Source organism: Pinus tabuliformis, chromosome 8 (assembly GCF_031772625.1).
Source record: "Pinus tabuliformis cultivar Carrire ecotype Pingquan chromosome 8, CPIR1, whole genome shotgun sequence".
In the NCBI taxonomy this organism is placed as follows: Eukaryota; Viridiplantae; Streptophyta; class Pinopsida; order Pinales; family Pinaceae; genus Pinus; species Pinus tabuliformis.
Genome location: NC_142294.1, coordinates 187,498,783 through 187,507,625, shown reverse-complemented (window position 1 = coordinate 187,507,625; position 8,843 = coordinate 187,498,783).

The following is an 8,843-nucleotide window of genomic DNA, read 5'->3' as shown; positions in this document are numbered from 1 at the left end:
TTGCTTTGAAGGAGGTGAAGAGGAGATTTCTTTCTGCTGGGAAGGTGATGCTGGATTGGGCCTCTTATGGTTGTATCACTTCCTGAACCTTACTTCTTCCATTAATAAAGCATTTGAGGTTCTTCTATATGCATGTGTCTCAATGGTGTGTTGTTATACTTGTATATTTGATTTATTCTAATCCTTGAATCAATTATGAATGTATGCTTCTTGTAGTTTCCCTCTCTTACCATTTTGCAGGATCTTGGTGTAGCTGGGCCAGTGAAAGAGCAAGGAGCTGGGAGCAAGCAACAAGGAGAGAAGATTGGATCAACCATTAGCGAAAGACATCGGTTAGTGGATCTCTTTCTCCCCTCTTTTACATCTCATAAAGAAGTAATCTCAGATAGCTTTGCTTTGATTGTTGCTAAGGAACTATCACCCTTAGAGTGGGATAGGGTCATTCCGTATTGGATACTTTTCCCAACAACATTACCGTCTTGACAAATATCTCCATCAACAAGGTTTTTCAAAGGGATCAACTGATAGCAATCTATATACAAAGATTAACAATAATAAATTGCTAATACTTGTTGTGTATGTTGATGATATCATTTTTGGTAGCAATGAAGAATCCATGAGTCAGAATTTTGCTTCAGTAATGTAGCAAGAATTTGAAATGTCCCTGCTTGGTGAGCTTACATATTTTCTTGGTCTACAATTTCAAAAAAATAAAGATGGTATTTTTCTGTCACAAACCAAACATCTCAAACAAATCTTGAAAAAATATGGCATGGAAGATTCTAAACCAGTATGTACCCCAATGGTAACAGGATGCAGTCTTAGCTCAAATGATGAATCAACAACAGTACATCAACCAACTTACTAATCCATGATTGGCAGTCTGCTTTATCTAACAGGTACCTGACCAGAGATCATGCATGTAGTAGGAATAGTTGGAAGAGTCCAAGAAAATCCAAAGGAATCATACCTTCAGGCAGTCAAAAGGATTTTCAAATATCTTCAAGGAACACAGGATTTTGATTTGTGGTATCTTAGAGATACAGATCTTACACTTCATGCATATACAGATGCAGATTGGGTAGGAAGCATTGATGACAGAAAAATAACTAGTGGTGGTGCATTCTATATGGGTTGCAGATTAGTGTCTTGGTTCAGCAAGAAGCAAAGTTCAATTGCATTATCTACAGCTGAAGCAGAATATGTGACTGCTGCATCTTGCTGCACAATACTCCTTTGGATGATGCAAACATTGCAAGACATTCAGATCACATGTACTCCACCCATCTCCATTCTATGTGATAATACTAGTGCCATCAGTATTTCAAAGAATCCATTCATGCATTCCAAGACCAAGCACATACCCATCAAATATCATTTTCTACGTGAACAAGTGTTTGAACAAAAGGTCAAATTGGAGTATGTTCCTTCCAAAGAATAGGTTGTTGATATATTCACCAATCCACTGCCCAAAGAGAGATTTGAATATCTCAGACAGAAGCTGGGAGTAGTTGATGCATCATCCTGCTGTTAAATTCTATTTTTTTCAGAGAAAGGTAGTTATACGTGAGTTTCATGAAGCGTAGTCACGTACATACGCCAGTTTCTGTGGATACAGTCACGTATATGTTGGTTTGAAGAAAAGTAGTGGGCCAGACTCAGGAAAAAAGGGGTCTGATATGGTTCAGTGAATTATCTGCTCTGCTTGATGATGGTTACAGTCTGTGGATAACATGTGGAAATATGTTGGCTCTCATAAGTTGTTTATAACTTGATGTATATCTGATTGATAATGACTCCTTGATAAAATGATTAGATTTGACAGTGATCATCTGGCACAGGTTTAGTGGGAGCATATGCTTCTAATAATGCATTGTGGGCATTATCTTAGAAGATTTTGGTACAGATTCACACACTTGTTTTTGAGTCAGGTGGAACAGGTTCAGGGGGAGAACATGGTTGCTGGTCTGGATGCTGATTGACAGATGCTGCAAATGATAGTTGCTGATGACTATCATGGTCTTGTTTAAGATATTTGGTCTCTGTTATATATGTCATGTATATTTTTTTTAATGAAAATGTCATGAAACAACCTAATTTGTTACCCCACTATGCATGGGATGGATGATGTAATGTTTCTTGTTTTGACATGTATAAACAATTGGTATATCCCCTTTGTTGGGTGGATGAGTCAAACTTGGTATATTCCCACTAGGTTGGGAGATGGATGTATGTATGAATCATTGGTGATAGCAAGGTCATTTATGATGTATGTATAGAGTCATGTTCTTCTTTTAGAACATCTTTTTGTAGACCTTGCTTATATTCAAGGGGAGCATGGACTCGATCATGGAGCTCAATCAACACTCTTCGGCATATCAGAGAATTCAGCATGTACTTAGGGGGAGCATAACCCTTTTCCCTTGATGACAAAGGGGGAGATTGTTGGCATTATGACACAGGTGTTGTCCTTGATGGCAACTCACTCAGATGACAGATCATAGTTCAACAGGTTAACAGCACAAAGTTAAGATCAGGATAAAGAAATTGAGGCATACGCAAGTTCACCATTGGCTAAGCCACGTATACATATGGGTTCACTATATACAAGTCGCGTATACGTACACATGCACTTTCACAGAATGCAAGGCGTGTATATCTTGGAAAACTAAGTTTTGGTCCATGGTATTTTGATCCATGGTATTGGTCCAAGGTATTTGGTCCGAAGTATTGAACCCAGGTATTGGGTCCAAGGTATTGGTCCTAAGTGGTTTTGGTCCATGGTATTGAGTAAGGGCTAAGACTATAAAAGGAGGGGAAAATCATTAGGCCAAGGAACTCAAGAATTGAATATCTGATGAAGAGCAAGATCTAGTGTACAGGTTATTGGGTTATGGTGCATATCTAGATCTGAACTAAGGATGAACCTTAGCACCTGATGAAGGATAAGATCTAATGATGGGTCAAGATCTTAAGGCTTGAAGTGAAGTATCTTTATATGGTTTGATCATTTGTCTAAATAACTAGCGCATGTTGTAGTATGTAAATATGATGATCTGGGTATAACTAAAGTTTGGAATTGTTGTAATTTTTAAATCATCATTTACAGATATGTACGCAGGTTCACTTTAGAAAAGGCGTGTATACACACTGGTTCTACATATAAAAACAACGTATACATATTAAATTTGATATACAGATCTGTACATAGGTTCGACTTGAGAAAAGATCGTATGCACATAGGTTCGACACATGGAAGTAGTGTATACCTTATAAAATATGTTTTAGCTGCTTCTGTTTGATGTTGTAATGTTCTGGATTCTTGCTTGGGTTCTAGCTACTGTATTCTGGTTACAACATTCTGAAAGATCAGATTGAAGGGTTTTCAAAGTAATTGATTGATTCATGGTGGTTGGTGCAAAGGAAATTGGTTGATGCAGATATAATTGATGATTGAATGATGTTATTGATGGATCCAGTCTGAAAATTCATGAAACGTGGTCCCTGGAAGAAAAGAGAAGGTTGTAGCCTTCTTTAGGTCGGCACCTACGTACTAGTAAATACATCAGCTAGTACAAGAGCTGGGGGGTTGTAGCTCCCTTCCAGGAGAAGCTAGAGAACGAGAGAAGGTTGTAGCCTTCTGCAGGTAGAACCCTGCGTACTGGTATAAGTTTGCACCAGTACAAAAATTGTAGAAGGAAGTTTCTTATTATTAAAAAGAGGATACAGACGATTGCAGCAAGTGGTTTTCACCCACAATGGGTTTCCACCTTATATCTTGTGTTCATGTGTGTGATTGTTTGTTCTGTTTTTACTGCACCTGGTTACTGTTTATGTGGTTTGATGCACTAATTATAGATCAACATATGATGAATTAACTGAATCATAAGTTTGCAGGATATATTCTAGTTGCCTTAAACATAGTTGCATATACATACGAGTTCCATTAACTGAAGTAGCGTATATGAATCTGATTATGGAAATGAAAAATTGTTGACTTGCTAATATTGATTCAGCCCCCCTCTCAGTATTATTTCCAACACATCTTCATCTTCCTCATCATCTTCATCATCCTCAACATATCAAACAAAAACATCTTGCACTTACACCACAAAAACTACTCATACTCATTCTCAAACCCCAAAAGGAAAAGCTCCTTTACTAAAATTGGACATTAAGTTTGAAATTCCCATGTACAATGGAGAGGTGAATGTAGAAAATTTAGACAATTGGATTCAACAATTGGAGGCATACTGCAAAACTCAGAACCTTCAAGAAGATGACATAAAGATCAAGTTGGCTTCATTGAGGGAGCATAATTAGTCTAGTGGGAAGCACAGACTCAAGAGGAAATGTGAATTCATGGTAAGATATACATTTCTTGGGTTGAATTTATTTCTGCAATTAAAAGACAGTTTTATCCTTTAGCCTATATGAAAAAATCGATTATGAGTTGGCAAAAGTTTAGACAACTCAAAGGTCAATCAGTCCAAGACTATACCCAGGAGTTTAGAAAGAGGGATTTGTTGTTAGGAGTAAATTGAATTCCCAAGATACATTATTGAAATATATTGTGGGTTTACATTCCTATTTGAAACATACTATCCTTATGTTCAATCCTAGCAATTTGGATGAGGTATGTGTGCAAGCCACGCACCTTGAAGCAAAAGGAAAGAACATTTAGGAATAGGGTAGTAAGAAGAAGCCATTCAAGTGTAAGGAGAAATAGAAGGGAGGAAAATGGAAGGGAAATAAGAATGCAAGTGTGAAGAAAGAAGGGGAGAAAACCATATGCCAACATTGTTCCAAAGCTAGACATGATGAAGCCCACTGTTGGAAATTACCTCCCGAACTTAAGCCTAAGAAACAAAACAATAAGGGAAAACAAAAGACGACCGCTACCACACAACATGACCTTCGATCAGATTTTGGTGATGAGACTAAGATTTCAGCCATGGTCACAAAAGGAAAAGAATTTTTTACAAGCGCTAGTTCCTCACATAGTCAAAACAACACTCCAAATGAAGAATCAAAAATAGAGTTGTTTCATGTAAGGGTAATTTCAATTCATACAAAGATTGATGAATTATTTGATAGTGGGTCACAATCAAACTTAATTTCAAAATACTTGGTCAAAAAGCTTAACCTTGAAACTGTACCTCATCATAAGCCATATCCATTGGGTTGGATGGTCAATAATTCAAATTTATAGGTTACAAGGAAGTGCTTATTCAAGTTCACCATTACTAAAAAGTTCATTGATCAAGTTGAGTTAGATGTAGTTCCACTTGACATATCAGGAATCATTTTGGGTAGTCCTTATTTGTATGATAGGAAAGTAGTATTTTATCACCATGAAAACAAATACCTATTGCTCAAGAATGGGGTGGAGTACATTGTGAGAGCCCATCACAAAAAGTTGAACATTTCTTTGGTTAATGCAAGGCAGATGAAGAGACTAGTAAATGCAAGTAAACGTTTTGTGCTTCTCATGATCAAGAAAGATAATGATATTGATAATGAACCTTTTGAAGGTTGTAATGACAAATTGAAATCTGATTTTTTTTTATGTGGTATGCAAGCATGGTGAGATGTTTCAGGAACCAAAGGGGTTACCTCCCAAGAGGGAAATTCAGCATGAGATATAGTTGCAGCAGGATGTTCCACTTCCAAACATTGGCATGTATCACATGCCGATTATGGAGAGCATGGAAATAAAGAAGAAAATTCAAGAATTTATGAACAAAGGTATCATACGCCCATCTACTTCACCATGTGGTTCGCCCATTGTTTTGGTGCCAAAGAAGGATAAGACTTGCCGCATGTGTGTGGATTTTTGTGCACTAAACAAAATCATGGTAAAGAATTGTTATCCACTCCCAAGAATTGATTATTTTCTTGATAATTATAGTACTTATAGTCATAGTCAAAGTTGCAGCAGTCACGACACTTCAGAGGGATGGGTTTTTTACAATAGTTCATTTGGTTATCAAATACGAAAAGGGAATCTAAAATAAGGTAGCTGATATGATTTCTAGGCCTATTATAAATTCATCTATTATACTCAAGCATAATTTTGTTTTGCATGAAAGTGTTATAGCACAATTTACCACTCTTGGTAGATCTGATGCTTTGATTATGGCCTAGGGCAACCCTTCCTTCCAAACTTGGTCCAAAATCTAAACAACAGTGTTTTATTCCCTATACACTACTTTTCCCTATGACAAAAGTGTGTACATGCGAGTTAGAATATATAAAACCCACATACATATGTTAAAACACTTAAAAAAATAATTCCTTAATTTTGGGCGGAGTTCACGGGTTTTACCTGTTACTCACCTCCTATTGCCCATGGCCCAACTATTTCTCATCTGAAAAAACTAATTTGGAGAGGTATAAATAAACCTCCATCGGAAGGCCTTAAGGGAGAAAGGATTAGATATTGATACTATAGTGAGATTATCCCTGATTAAGTGTTAAGAATCCCCGTGCCTCCTGCAGTCCCCAAAGCTTCAGGAAACCCTTGTTTCCTTGATTATAGATATCCCCCATCTTGCTTGAGATATTTTTATATTGGTGATGGAGGAAGATTGATGAATTCTGGGAAAGGATGGATCCAGAGGATGGTTCCGCTTGGAGCCAGAGAAGGACTCAGGTCATATTTCTCCTCCTTATTTATAGCTTACTTCAATAAAAATGAATGTTGTTCTGTTTCCAATATGAAATGTGTTTATGCATCAAAATTATGTTGTAATTCATTTATGGATCTTATATTGATGTATAATTAGTCATTCATTTATATGATTTAAAGTTAACATCATGTATATGCTTTATGTTTCTACTGTCGTGTATGTTTTATTTGAATAATTTTCAGGTTTCAAGAACATTGGGAGAAGCTGAGGGTTTGCACCCTGCGGGATCTACCCAAACGAAGGACATCGGGTAAGGACACTCCTACGCGATTTAGTAGAATAAGGATTTTTTATGATTGTTTGAGCACTTCTTGTTGAGGTTTTCCCTCTGCTCTGTTGGGTTCTCAACCCAAAGCCCTAGAGTGGTTTCACCCATAATAGAATTGGCAACTCCACTCAGGATAATAATGTGATTATTCCTAGTTTGGGTTGTTTGTTCTCAATCAGGGTTCACTTTCTTGATTGCTTGCTTTTATAATATTGTTTGGTCCATTAGTGTCCCAGGCATCAAGTCTAATCTTCTTGATCAGACCTTGATTTTTTTTTTTCCTTATAAAGCTTTGTATACATTATTTACTTTATTTACAGTCCTATACATGTTGGTTTCTGTAAAGCAGACTTGCATATACATGAGTTTCCTGTATTAGAAACGTGTGTGAACGCTTCTATGTTCTTAGATAGTTGCGTATGCAATTTTTTGGATGATTTCTTCAATTTTTTCTACCCAGTTAGGTTTGTAGCCTAGTGATTTCTGTTGTTTTATGGTCATCTGCTATCTGGAGAATTTACTTTTCCTGCAAGCTTTCTTTTTCAAAATCTCCTTCTCACTGAAAATATTTTTCCTAGGTTTGCTTCTTAAGCAAGTTTGTAGTTTGTATCTTGGTATTCAAGGCTTCGTTTTGAAGTTCTTGGTTGTTCTGGTATTCTAGAACAGGAAATTGTTTTCAATTTCCTTTTCAGCCTGGATTTCAAGTTCTCTTGATTTGCTTTCCCTTGTTTGGTGGCCTTATTGCTTTTCTTGCTTTTGAGAGTCTTTTTTACAAGTTTGAAAGTATTCCTTTGTTGGTCTTTTGGTCAGTTTGTCCAAAAATTTTTCTTCTATTTGGGTTAATTTGTACAAGTTGTAGTCTTTCTTGTTCCAGTTTCGTTCATTTTCGATTTTATAACTTGCAAGATTGAAAGATTCCTTGTGCTTATTTATTGATCTTTTGAGTTTTAGTAGTACTTTTGTGACTTCAAAAAGTTGTTTTTGTTTCCTTAAAAGAAAAAGCTCAAAAAACATTGCTTTTGTTTTTCTTTTTCCAAGTTTTTGGTTTACGGTTTCATTTTCTTTATTGTTGAAAAGTGAATTGCGATCTTTTGCAATTTGTTCTGCTTGTTTTGAAGAGAGATTTGTGTTCAAATTTTTGTCCTCTTCAGTTTTAAGTTGGCTCATTGTCTCTACAAAGTATTGCATTTGCTTATGAAGGTTGTTTAGGATCTTGCATCATCATTGTAACTTGCATTAGGGTAGTTTTCATTTTAAGGCATTCTTAGTCTTTTTAGTTTTTGGGTGTGTGAAGGTTGTTTCAGAAAAGAAAAGAAAAATATTTTGCATATATATGAGTTTTCATAAAACCCAAGTAGAGATCACTCTTCATCACAGGAAATGACTGCATTCATATAGTTAGTTTTCTATTGATTTCTTTTGTGTCATAAAAACATCATCAGTTTCACTCTCATAATTCCCCTTGACTTAAAGAACAGCTATATAAAATCAAGCGATTAATAAAATGAACTAGAACTTTTATTGTTTTCATTAAACAAACACTAGCAAGTTTAGGTTCATTAGGGCCTTGGATTAGGTGAGTGGAGAGTTAACTCTCCAAGGCCGCTCAAATTACAAAACATAGAAGTTGAATAAAGAGCGAAACCTAATATCGTTAGAAAGATTGGGAAAGCTTTGTGACTGGGAGATAAGCACGAGGGAGAGTGAAGACAAGGAAGAGAGATACCCCCTCTCCTACTTGTTGGATCCCGCCTCACGACTCTTCCAACCGGCTTTTGATACGAGTTTGTATCCATAGTTGCCTTTCCCAGGAATCGCATAGGTGGTTGCGGAGGGGAATCTCGTGGCACCTGTGGCTAACATTGCATCACGTTCAACAATAC